The sequence below is a fragment of the Vulpes lagopus genome, chromosome 4 (assembly GCF_018345385.1).
Source record: "Vulpes lagopus strain Blue_001 chromosome 4, ASM1834538v1, whole genome shotgun sequence".
Taxonomy (NCBI): Eukaryota; Metazoa; Chordata; class Mammalia; order Carnivora; family Canidae; genus Vulpes; species Vulpes lagopus.
This window is the reverse complement of record NC_054827.1, coordinates 117,597,605-117,610,043: the sequence shown is the minus strand read 5'-3', so window position 1 is coordinate 117,610,043 and position 12,439 is coordinate 117,597,605. Positions and strand designations below refer to the sequence as shown.

The 12,439-nt window shown below is 41.3% G+C and overlaps 1 protein-coding gene across 7 annotated transcripts in view; it reads left to right on the top strand.

Annotated features, from left to right (window-relative positions):
* ZFAND6 (zinc finger AN1-type containing 6) overlaps window positions 1-12,439 on the top strand; it is a 64,407-nt gene that overhangs the window by 7,177 nt on the left and 44,791 nt on the right. For 2 of the 7 annotated variants that reach the window (XM_041751796.1, XM_041751788.1), the window contains exon 1: window positions 1,717-1,811. The exons of 2 other annotated variants lie outside the window; for them this stretch is intronic. The gene's annotated coding sequence lies outside the window, so the exon portion shown is untranslated. Of the gene's footprint in view, window positions 1-1,716; window positions 1,812-4,249; window positions 4,413-12,439 lie in introns of those variants that run through there. 3 more of the 7 variants (XM_041751790.1, XM_041751793.1, XM_041751791.1) reach the window with 3 other exon arrangements.

The following is a 12,439-nucleotide window of genomic DNA, read 5'->3' as shown; positions in this document are numbered from 1 at the left end:
TATTTTGGTTCCCGTAACTCTACTAATTTTATGCTTGCCAAATTTTAAGATTTAAATGCTTGCCATCTCTTTTTCTATAGCCCTGTCAAATTCTGGCCATCTAAAACCTTTTTTTTTTTCTTTCAAATTTATGCTGTAACTAAAATTTTGTATTCTTTCTGTTACTTGTTCCTGTACCTCTTATGCTTCCAGTGTTACTTTGCCAGAGTGGGAAGAAGACCTCAACTTGACTTGTGAAGTACTGGGCATTCAGGGCAGAGAATCCTTGCAAAGCATCTTGGGACTAGGCCTCTGTGAATTGGCTCTTTCAATTTGTCCACTTAAAAGGCATAATAGATGATGCAGCTGTTTGGGCTTCTGCAGGGTATTACTCCATATTCATGTCTAGTTGCAATTATGTGAATTTTCAGTTTCGTACAGACTTCTCTTTGTAGTCAAAACAAGTTTGTTGGCTTTGTGTTCTAATATATGGATTTTTCTGAGGGAAAATGCAAAATTTCAGACTTTAAAAACTGTACATTTAATGTGAAACATTCTTATATAGACTTATTGAAAGCGTTTTTAAGAAACTTTAATTTGCTTTACTTTTTGGGTTTTATTTTTATAAATCACTTAAAATTTTGGTAGAGTTGAGAATCATACCTTACTGACCAAGTTAAATGCCATTCAATCAGGTAAATGATTCGTGTCAGAGTAATATTTGGTGGGCCAAGCTACTAGGACATACGGAGTTTTAATTGAAATAAACGTACTAAAATACGGCAAACGGAGTCCTGTGTAAAGTGTTCGTGTGGATGTTTAGAAGCCCCGCAGGTGACTTGTACTGTCACCCGGGATTTTCAGAGGAAGACCTTGCCCTTGGCTGCAGCCCGGGTGAACTAAGGGATACTCAGGTGGGCTGCACCCCCAGGTGAACTAAGTGATGCTCAGGTGTGCTGCACAGTCGGGTTCACCGGTGTTTAGAAAGCAACAGGAATTGGAAACTGAAACAACTCGAGCCCTCCTGACCTTGGCCGGCCCTGCGCTCCGGGCACGCGGCCTCTGCATGCGTCGCGGCCCCTCTGCGGTGTCCAGGCTGCCCCCGAGGCAGCCCTGACCCGACTGCAGGTGTTGGTGCCCTTGGCAGTGGCGACGGCAGAGGCTGGGCCCCCACGTTCTCGGCCCGGCTGATGCTCAGGACGCGGCCGGGACTCGGATGGCGCAGAAAGGAGTGTTGTGCAGTTGGTGGTGCAGGGCTCTCTATTTTCCATGACTTAAATGATCCTATTTTCAAGTCTTAGAGAAAATATCGTTTTGTTCAGTTTGGCAAAATTTTGCATTGGATTTTCTGTTTGCCACCTTAACACAGAGAGCGAGTGTGAACAGAGCTTCACCGTCCCTCCGTGGCTGTGTGGAGGCACGACCAGACGCAGGCGGGGAGCGTCGTGTCTGCAGCCGGGCCGGGCAGCGCCGCCGCGCTTGCACTCGGTCGCGGCACCGCGGGGTGCGCGTTTTCCCCGAGACAAAAGAGCGGCCGACACTCCGCGAGGGGAAACCGAAACCCTGCGTCCTGTCTCTTTAAGAAACCAGCTTATCAGCGGGTTTCGGCCGCGCGACCTAACCTGCTAGCGAGGAAAAGTTCTTTAAAATAATGGATGTCAGCCGCGTCCAATCGCCGCGGCCGGCCGCCCGGGCGGGGCGGGGCCTGGCGGCGGCGGCCAGTGGGCGCGCTGGGGGCGGGGCTTGCCGTGCAGGCTCGGTTGCCGGGGAGCACGGCTTCAAGTGAAGTTAATCTGAGGGGAAGCAAACAGAAAATTGTGGAGGTTTTGTTGGTAGGCTTTTTGTTCCGATCTTCTAATAACCCTTTATTTTACACTCTTGCTCCTTTATGTTTCTGTGTGTGCTAGGTTGTGTCATTGTGCTATTTTCTGCGGCAAACCGAACATGAACATTAAGCAGGGAAGCAGAACAAAAGGGCTGTTTGGACAGGAAATAGGTGTTGAGAGGATCAAACTTGACTTTGTTCGTCGGGCTCCGTAGTTGGGGCCCGAGTGGGGGCCGGGGTCGCCTCCGACGGCGGGCGCCTCCGCCCTGCCCGCCGGGGGGTCGCGGGTTCCCGGGGGGCGGGGGGGCGACCTGCCCCGGCCCGGAGCGTGCAGGGGCGGGGGGGGGCGGGCGGGGGCCTGGGCGGAGGCGCGGCACCCCGGGTCCCCCCCCCCGGTCCCCCCCCCCGTCCCCCCCGGGTCCCCGCAGGCCCCCCACTCCGTCCGCCTCTCCGCGTGCGGGCTGCGGCGGGGGCGGGCGGGGGCGCGGGGCGCAACTTTCGGGGGCTCGGCGTCGGCGTCCGCGTCCCGACGGCGCCCGGTGCCTCGGCCCCGCCGGCTCGTGCCGTGCCCGTCCGCCGTCTGCTCGGGCTGCGGCTCGGAGCGCTCCCGGAAAGTCGCTCCGCACCCCGGTCCCTGTGTGCTGTGCTCGATTTTACTCTCTTCTTTTGTACCTTACCAGATTCTTGCATTTTTTCCCCCCATAATTGCAAATAAGTGCAGCTTTACATTTTTTTTTCAGTAAACTGTGTTATCGGTTAACGTTTTTTAAATTTTAGTTCTATAATCCGTTAAAGTTAGTAGGACCTAAGATATACCTAGTCTTTTGCCTATTGTGTTTACGTTGTTCCCACGTTTTCACCATTTTAAATAGTATTGCATTAAACAGACTTCTGTGTGTACATTTAAAAATACTTCCTCCCCCCCCCCCCGCAAGATTTTTCTTCTGGAAAAATCCCGAGTGGGCTTACCTACATCAAAGAATATGAACACTTGATTGGCCAAATTGCTTCTTGGAGAGGTTGTACCAGTTTATATTGCCACCAGCAGGACGTGCTTCGAAATTTTTCTAATGGGCATCCCCTGAAATGTTCTGTTGGAGTGTGCCTCTGAAGCTCTCTGATTGGGTGACTAGTTTTTGCCTAAACTAATGACCTATTTTAAATCCCATCTTCCAAGATGTAGATGAATATAAAGTCATTTTCTGGACATTAAAGCGAGCTGAAGGAAATTGGAAAAATTTTTACCTGCTTAAGTGAGCGATTATATCTTTGTTGGGTATTTTACTCATTGTATGTATTTCTGTCAGTACTGGGCTTAATGTTTTACATCAGCCTTGCTGTTCAGACCAGGTTTTCTAGTAGATGCTTTTTCTAGTAAGCGCATATTGGAGGAAGTATTTTCTTGCAAGATCTGTCAGAAACCTTTTTTTTTTTTTTTTTTTTTTTTTAGAGAGGAGCTGCAGTGGCGCCACTTAACATTACCTGCCTCTGAACAGGTGTGGACAGCCTTTGTCACTGTGCTTCTCTGGGTTTTTTTTTATATGGGAGAGAAACAGACTTAGTATGCGTGGATCTATATTTTAAAATGGTATATCAACACCTTTTTAGTATTGCATAGGCTTTCAATTAAATGTGAGAAGATGACTGCACTCACACATAGTGGTACTAGACCTGTGTTGTTTTTGTCTTTAAGAGCGCTCTTTGTTTGGCAATGACTGCTGATCATGTGCTCTTAACAGCCAGTGTGTTCAGTGGGCTAGGCGTGACTGCTCAGGGTATCAACTTGTTAACTGATGTTCCAGAATAAACTTTAAAAAAGTTGTTTTAAAGCAAAATTCAAAACGATTAAAAATACTAATTTAATTGATGAATGGGAGGCAGTGATGAATCTTGGGTTAAGCTCTAACTCACTGATGCAACAGTAGTTGAGCACAGCTGCAGTTTAAATAATTTAACGTATTTTCTGTGAATTTTTATTTCAACTACTCATAACATCATGTCTCCAACCTCCAAAGTTAATATTGCTTTGTTGGTTATTGTATTCTTTTTTTTCCAGGGGAAAGCTTTTTTAAATGTCTGTTTTGGGTGAAGATTTGGGTGAGTTTTCCAGACATTAGGATTTCTCTTAATGTTTGGAGTGGAGGAGGATTTAAAACTCAACAGTTTTAACTACTGAAATAGTTACCATGAAACACATTTCCCATACATTTAAATTTTGTGGCTGTATCAGAATTTACACAGATAAATTCTTCATTCATGAATAGAACTTGAGTTTCACTTGAATTTTTGAAATTTGTGTTAGTGCTTCAATATTTATATCACCAATCTTTCCTTTGTTCTGAATTTGAGAAAGTGTGTTGTTGTTTTTTTTTCCAATCTTAACAGATTGATGTTGTTGCTCTATAGAGACGAAGATAATTGTAAATTTAACTATCTTAATGAAAGCCTTTGCAGGTTTAGCTGTGGCTCACATTTGAATGGGGGACCTGTTCCTCTGGGGCTCTGGGAACACCAGCACTTAGAGAAGTGAGCACCTGTAAAAGTGGCTGTGCTGTGTGTCTACTGTACTGCTCTCTGGTTAACAACACTAGGGAGTCGCAGCCTTTCGGTAAGTAGGTTTCATTCAGAGTAGAAACCAGTTTTCTAGAGGGAGAAGAAAACTCTTAAATTGAACTAATACTGAGGCAAGATAAAAATAATGATAGCTCAAAAAAAATAGTGATAACTCCATTTTATTAAGGATTAGAAAAAAAAGTGATCTGAGGGAATATTAAATACATTCAGAGCTTCTATTGTTAAATGTCTCCATTCAAGGGAAATGCAATGATTTTTTTTTTTCCTCCTAATGACATAGGGCAAAATTTTAATGGGCAGTTAAGTTGGTAAAACTTGAGAGAACCTAGAACCAGTGGTTTAGTATTTACAAAATCGCTTTGTTCCTTGAAATAGGGGGGACTTTACAGTTTTGCAGTGTTCTCCTGTGTGACTTCTTTACAAAAGTAGGTAAATGTTTTAGGAAGTAATTTTTCTTCATAACTTAGAAAGTGCTTATTAATTGATGTGTCTGAGAACCTGTCTGACTTAAATCTGATTTTTCATAGTTGTTAGAAAAAAGGAACTTGAAACATTTTGTTTTTGGTAAAAAGGAGGAGATCCATCATCTGTCTTTATACCTTTTACCTTTCCTCCCCAATATAAGCGCCTTCCTCCCCCACCAGTGGACTTTTGTTGAGTATGTACTTGATTTCTCAGTAAAATTTAGCACTGTTAACTCCTTTTATTCTTCTTGAAACTCTTCTGGTGAGTTTTAGGATATTGCTTCAGCTTCTTTTTTGTGATCTCTGTCCTTTGCAAATGTTTCCTCTTTATAACCATTAAGTATTGAAATTTCATAGGATTCTGACCATAACATTCCTCTCAGGCTAACCTTGGGTGAACTCTAGGACCACATCTTCAGTTAACTACCTGTACATAGTAACGATTCCAAGATCTGTATCTTAAATCCAGATTTTTTTAGTTGCACTTGAAACCCATGTCCATCCAGCTTACAAAGGTCTCTCTTCTGTACCTATGTGGAACTCAGCAAGGCTAAATTTTAACTGCCTTTTGTTGCCCTCCCAGCAGTATCCTACAATCCTTTCTTCCCTGTCCCAGAAAATGGGTGGTATGCAAGATCTATTTTTTTTTATTCTTCCTTCTTTACCCACACTGAGCCTCAACGTCCTCTATCAATTCTGATTATCTATTTTAAAAGATTTTACTTTTAAATACTCTCTACACTCAACGTGGAGCTTGAACTCATAAGCCGGAGATCAAGAGTCAAACACACCACAAACTGAGCCAGCCATCTATCTCTCTCTCCTATCAGTTTAAAATCCATGGCATCTAGGGTCCATGGCTTCTTATTTAGATTACTAAAACAGTCTCTTAACTCATCTTCACTTCCGGTTTTGTCTCTCTACATTCTCCACTGTGCAGTTGTGTCTGTTTTTCTCTGCTTAAAATTCTTCAGTGTTTCTTGTTGCCCTTTGAACTTAGCTACCTAGGGTGAGAATAATACCAGCTAATTCTGTGCTAAGCATTCTCTGAGGTAGTCCCCAAACAACTTTAAGAGGTTAAGTACGGTTACCTTCATTTAACAAGTGAGACAATTTGGAAAGGCTAAATAATTTGTCCAGGGTTGACTTAGCTGGTGAGCAGCTAGCACACTTTGAACTCAAGTGTGCCAGAGCAAAGTCCTACCTCTTAACTACTGAGCCATGTTCCCTCCTAAGCTGGCCTCTTGCTTCTTCACCCCCCCCCCACCCCCACACACACCAGTTCATTTCATCCTCTCACCAACTATTTGCAGTTCCTCCTTAGTCTAGAGGATACTCAAAGCTTGTTGCTGGAGTCTAAAAGTGCTTTAAGGGTTTTCAAGAAAACATTTTTGACAATTTTTTTTAGAACACTCCAAAAAAGATCTAAGAGATTTTAGCATCCCCAAAATATAAGAAGATAAATATGAGATATAGGAAAGATACAGGTAGTTTTTCATACGTAGTTGGTTTTGAATTTCAAAGCTGTTAAATTCTTCATGTTTCATAAAAAGCTTGACACCTAGCTGTGTAAGAGGAAGATTAGGCAAAGTGGGAAATCGCTTATCAGAGCTATTTAAAATGCTAATGGGCTCTTTACATGGCTGTTCTTGTAGACCTTGTGTGTACTTCTGTGACCAGGTGTAGGAAGCTTGTACCTGTGAACACAGGTCAAATAAGTGACTGCATGATGGTGGTATATGTTCTTTTGCATCCAACATTGTATCACTACAAAAGGTTAAATACTGCAGCTGATTTTTTGCAGAAGGAAAATCGAGGTAAACAGAGACATGGTAGTTGTTTTGTTTTGTTTGTTTTTTACCATTCAGGTATTTTAGAGGCAGGAAAATCTGTAGTACTGTCAAAAGTTTTAATTTGCCATACTTTATTATCCAGAATTATCTTTTGCTATTTTCTTATTTGATACAAATGCAAAGTAACAGGTCATTTAATAGATTTTAAGTTTTTGTATTTACAATAATCAAATATAGAATTTGAAAATGTATAACAGTGTAGGTGAATAGAAAATACAATCTTATTTTTTTAACTAATTGCTTGAAAGTGTATAGTGTATCTCTTTTCAATGGATACCAACTCTCAGTAGCTATAGAACTTTATAAAATAGAATCAGTTTTAGTGGGAAAAATTAATCTTGGCCTATTATTTAAGATGAAAACCCACACCAAAAAAGTCTCATTAATTGCCTAAAAATAATAGTTGAGTAAGCAAATTCTTATTGAGCTGTGTTCACAGAGGCTAGTCAAGTAGTCTGACCCAGTCACCTAATCAAGTGAGTTTGCCAAAGTGCTGAAAGACCTTTTTCTTTAGCAAGTTCACTTATTGTTTGAATAAATTGGGGCATCTGAATATTCTCTGTCCTATAAGTCAGTGTTTTATGTTACTGAGTGCCAAATTGTGGTTTGTTTATAAATGATTGCTGTAGAAGCTTAGCAGGGAGAAAGATCACTGAGGTAGGATAATTAAGAAATTCTAAAAAAGTAAAATCTGAAGCAGGTCTTGAAGGTTAGATACGTTTGAGACTACAGCAGTGACAGCCTTCTTCTTGCTTTTTAAATTTATTTATTTTGGACGTAGAGTAAAGCTTTATTCTTTTCACCTGAATAGGGACAACCTTGAAACAGTAGAGAGTAGTAAAAGAGAAACTCTTATCTGCCTTCCACCAAAGTTTTCCTGCTTTGGTGGCTGCCATATAAATTTCTACTTGTCCAGTAAGCCGGTGGATGTCTAGTTGTTCCAGCACCATTTGTTGAAAAGACCAACTTTGTTTTTTTTTTTTTTTTTTATTTATGATAGTCACAGAGAGAGAGAGAGAGAGAGGCAGAGACACAGGCTGAGGAAGAAGCAGGCTCCATGCACCGGGAGCCTGATGTGGGATTCGATCCCAGGTCTCCAGGATCGCGCCCTGGGCCAAAGGCAGGCGCCAAACCGTTGCGCCACCCAGGGATCCCAAGACCAACTTTGTTGTATTGCCTTTGCTCCTTTATTAAAGATCAGTTGGCTGTATTTATATGGGTCTGTTGCTGGGTTCTCTGTTTTATTCTAGTAATCTGTTCTTTCACCAATACAATATGGCTTGACTACTTCATATTAAATCTTGAAGTTGGGCAGTGTCAGCTCTTCAGCTCTGTTTTCCTTCAACCTTGTATTGGCTCTTCTGAGTCTTTTGCCTCTCCATATAAACTTGAGAATCAGTTTGTTTATATTGCAAAATACCTTGTAGGAATTCTGACTGGGGTTTTATTGCATCTGTAGATTAAGTTTGGAAGAACGGACACCTGGATAATACTGAGTCTTCCTACCCATGGACATGGAATATCCCCATGTTTTTTAGTTCTTCCTTGATTTCATTCAGCAGAGTTTTGTAGTTTTCTTAATATGGATTATATGTGTTTTGTTAGATTTATACAACCTAGGTATTTCATTTTTGGTTGCTGACATAAATGGTAATAGGTTTTCAATTTCACATTCATTGTTGTATAAGAAAACAATTGACTTTTATATATTAACCTTATATCCTGCAACTTTGCTGTAATCACTTACTAGTTTCATGAGATTTCTTTGTATTGTCGTTAATTCACATTTTCTGCATAGGCGATGATATTGTCTGTGAACAAAACCAATTTCATTTCCTCCTTTGTAATCTGTATGCTTTCTATTTTTTTCTTGTCTTATTGCAGTGGGTAGTACTTTTAGTACCATGTTGAAAAGAGGGTACATACTTGCCATGTTCCTGAACATTGTGGGAAACCTTCAGGTTTCTCACAATCAGGTATGATGTTACCCATAAGATTTTTGTAGATATTCTTTATCAACTTGAGGTTTCCTTTTGTTCCCATACTTAACTGTTCAAATCCTCACAACAAACAGTACATGAGCTGAGTCTCATTGTCTGTTCCACAGGTGATGATACTGAGGTGCGTAGGGAATTTACACCACTTACAAAAGTCAGACAGCTGGTTATGGCACGTTCAGTTTGGCAGGTCTGACACCAGTGCATGATCCTGCCATTCAGATTTGCTTGGAGAAGAAAAGATACTCAAGGTGGGGAGACTGCCAGGATTGTTTTGGGAAGCTCCATGGTAATCTGAGTAATTTTACTAATCTTCTTGAACTTTAGGATTGTGAGCTCAAGGCCAGATGACTTCCTGGGAGAGGTAAGGAGTACACCTTTCTTATTCCAGTGAGTGTCAGATGATAGAATTGGTGGAATTCCAGCTCTATTGGGTCTTTGTAAGGCTGGGACCATGACTTCTCCCCACCTTTTGCTGAGTTCACATCTTCTGTTCTTTGATTTACTGTGAGCTCAAAATTAGAAGTTTTTGTGGAGATTTATTCATCAGTCACCCTGTCTTTACCTTTCTTAATTTTCTTTTACAAAAATTTCTGACGTGGATATGGTGCAGATAAAATGGTGGTGTACTGAGCACTGTGCTTTCTTCTTTATTATTTTTAACCTTCTAGCCCTGTGAACTCCTGGTAGTGGTACCCACATTGACAGATATTCTGCAGATTTCTTGATCACCTACTAGGTGCTTTGGCAGGAACTTACGATATCTTGGGGAAACCTATCCAGAAGGATTAAAATGTTTGGAGATATAAGGGGAAAAGACATCAGGTTTGTTTGTTTTTATAGATTATATGTATTCATGAGAGGCAGAGACACAGGCAGAGGGAGAAGCAGGCTCCCAGCAAGGAGCCTGATGTGGGACTCAATCCCAGGACCCCAGGATCATGACCTGAGCTGAAAGTAGATGCTCAACCGCTGAGCCACCCAGGCGCCCCAAGACCTCAGGTTTTAATAAGAGCAGAGAGTGAGAGAAGACTTTATAGAGGAGAAAGTACTTATACTAAGATTAAGAAGATACTAAAAGTTACCCAGATTGAATAAAAGGGATGGAATAGGGTGGGTCTTGTAGCTGGAGAGTAAAGCACTTGCAAGATAATGATTAACAGCATAGACGTGGGGAGCTTCAAGACCCCCTTAAGAAAGAATGACAGGAGAATGAAAGAATGACAGGAGAACTAGGCTGGATAGGCAGGCCAGCAGAGTCTGTTCTCTTAGTGATGGAAAGCCATTGTGTTATTGATCTGGGGAGTGGTCTGACCAGGTATATTTGCTTGATTATTTACTTTGGCAGTAGAGTGGCAGCAGAAGGGGTTCAAGGTTACGTTGCTGGTAAGAATCAACAGCAGTTTGAATTGAGGTCACTCTGCCTTTCTTTAAATCTATTTAAGCATAGACCATTTAAGATACCTGTTCAGCAGGTTCATTGGTTAGTAATGTGGGCAGGGGAAGTGAGTATAGTACACAGGTAGTTACTGAAAATAAGCTCAGAAGACAAGAGATTAGGTGAGATTTATCATGAGATCTGTCTAATGATTGAAGTGTGACTGGCCAAAAGTGGGAAGATGTGGACTTAAACCAGGTATAATTGCATAAAAGGGTGAGATCTGAAGGATCAAGGACCTAACTACTAATTTCCATTTGAAAGAGAGATCAAAATTGACTAGCGAGTTAGTAAGCCAAGTTGGCAAAGTGAGTGATAGTTCCTTGAAAGAAATTACTGTCAGGCAGAGGTATTTTTTTGGAACAAGTTCTCAAGCAGTGTTGAATTTTGAAGTAAACCGTTGAGGGTGTTTGACACTATTAGCCTGCACACTTTGGCTGGCTATTAGACTCTGAGGACACACAGATAAATGAGACATGCTGGCCCAGCACCTGAGGACCACATCATGATCCTCTTGCATCTTTGACCTTCAAAATGCCTCCTAGGCTGCAGCCTAAACTTGGTGAAGAATTTTGAGGTCATTTAATTCCTGCCATGCCCACTTTATTCTTATGCCGTACGGTGTACTCTACTTTGTGCTCTACAGCTCTTTTCTAGAGGGAACAAGATCTTTAACTCTTCACAGAATATTTCTTTGTCACCTGCCCCTAACTGCAACTTTTCTCTTCCCAGAAGCCACCACTCTACTGTGAAATTGTACTTTCTACTTGAAATTGGTGGCAGCTGATGCCATACTCCACACCAAGAAGTTAAAAGGGATGTGAGGTCTGTGTTTTCTAGCTCCATTTGTTATTTGCAGATCATTATTACTCTTCCAGGCAAAAACCTAGTGATCTATCGTAGCTTTTTTCCTATTCATTATTTTCTCTACATCATTTTCATGTTTATTGAGGATTTGGCACCCGATTTAAGTTCTGCTTCATCCCATTCAGCCATCCATGTGACTTTCTACTTCTGTGAATGAAGAGATTTTGGATTTTTTTTTTTTTTTTATTCCTGTATCCTCAGAGCCTATAACAGTGGCTTGTACATAAGAAATACTTAATTCTTATTGAATAAATAAATTCAATTGTTAAAACTTGGTGACTTGTGTATCCATTGAGCTTTAGCAACCCACTCCAAAGACCAATCCTTACACCTTATTGCTTGAGGCAGTTCCACCTCTGAAATTGTTTTCCACCTGTGGAAGTGTAATACATATTATTAAAAATTTTTTAAATGAATAGACCAAAAAAAATTCACTTACAGTCTAGCTACCTAGGGATGAAAGTGGATATTTTGCTTTTATATCTCTCTAGGCTTTTTTTCCTATGCACATGCAAATGTATTATTTTTTAGTTTTTTGAGAAATCACAGTTTCATAATGTGAGATCTTTCCATGTTATTATTCTTTATTAAAACATGAATGTGTGCAGCGTGCTAAGGTGATGTGTCAGTTGCAGATGGTATAGGAGGTTAAAGGAAACAGGCTTTGCAGTAGAGCTGCTTATGGGAGTCTGGTAGGCAAGGGCATCATGGCTGATGGCTGCACAGCGCTCTATCACACAAAGCACCATTGTTTGTGTAACCACCAGATATTCTTTTTACTTTGGGACTGATTATTTTATTGTTAGACATAGTGCCACGATAATTATGTCCTTAGGGTAAATTCAAAGTGGAGTTTTGGGTCGAAGACTATATGCGTTTTTAACTTGTTGTTTTAGAGAAAAGTTATACTACTTTATATTCTCACCAGAAAGGTGAGCTAGTCTGTGTAAAAGCTAGTTTATCGGGATCCCTGGGTGGCGCAGCGGTTTAGCGCCTGTCTTTGGCCCAGGGCGCGATCCTGGAGACCCAGGATCGAATCCCACGTCGGGCTCCCGGTGCATGGAGCCTGCTTCTCCCTCTGCCTGTGTCTCTGCCTCTCTCTCTCTCTGTGTGACTATCATTCATAAATAAATAAATAAATACATACATACATACATACATACATACATACATACATACTAGTTTATCTGTACCCACACCGGAGGGTATGTGAGGTTTTTTTTAATGATCTCTGTATTTTGTAAAATTCACCCATTTAGTAAGAGTTCAATTCAGTAATTTTATTTTTTAAAGATTTTATTTATTCATAGAGACAGAGAGAGAGAGAGAGAGAGAGGCAGAGAGACATAGGCAGAAGGAGAAGCAGGCTCCATGCAGAGAGCCTGACGTGGGACTTGATCCAGGGTCTCCAGGATCTTGCCTTGGGCTGCAGGTGGCACTAA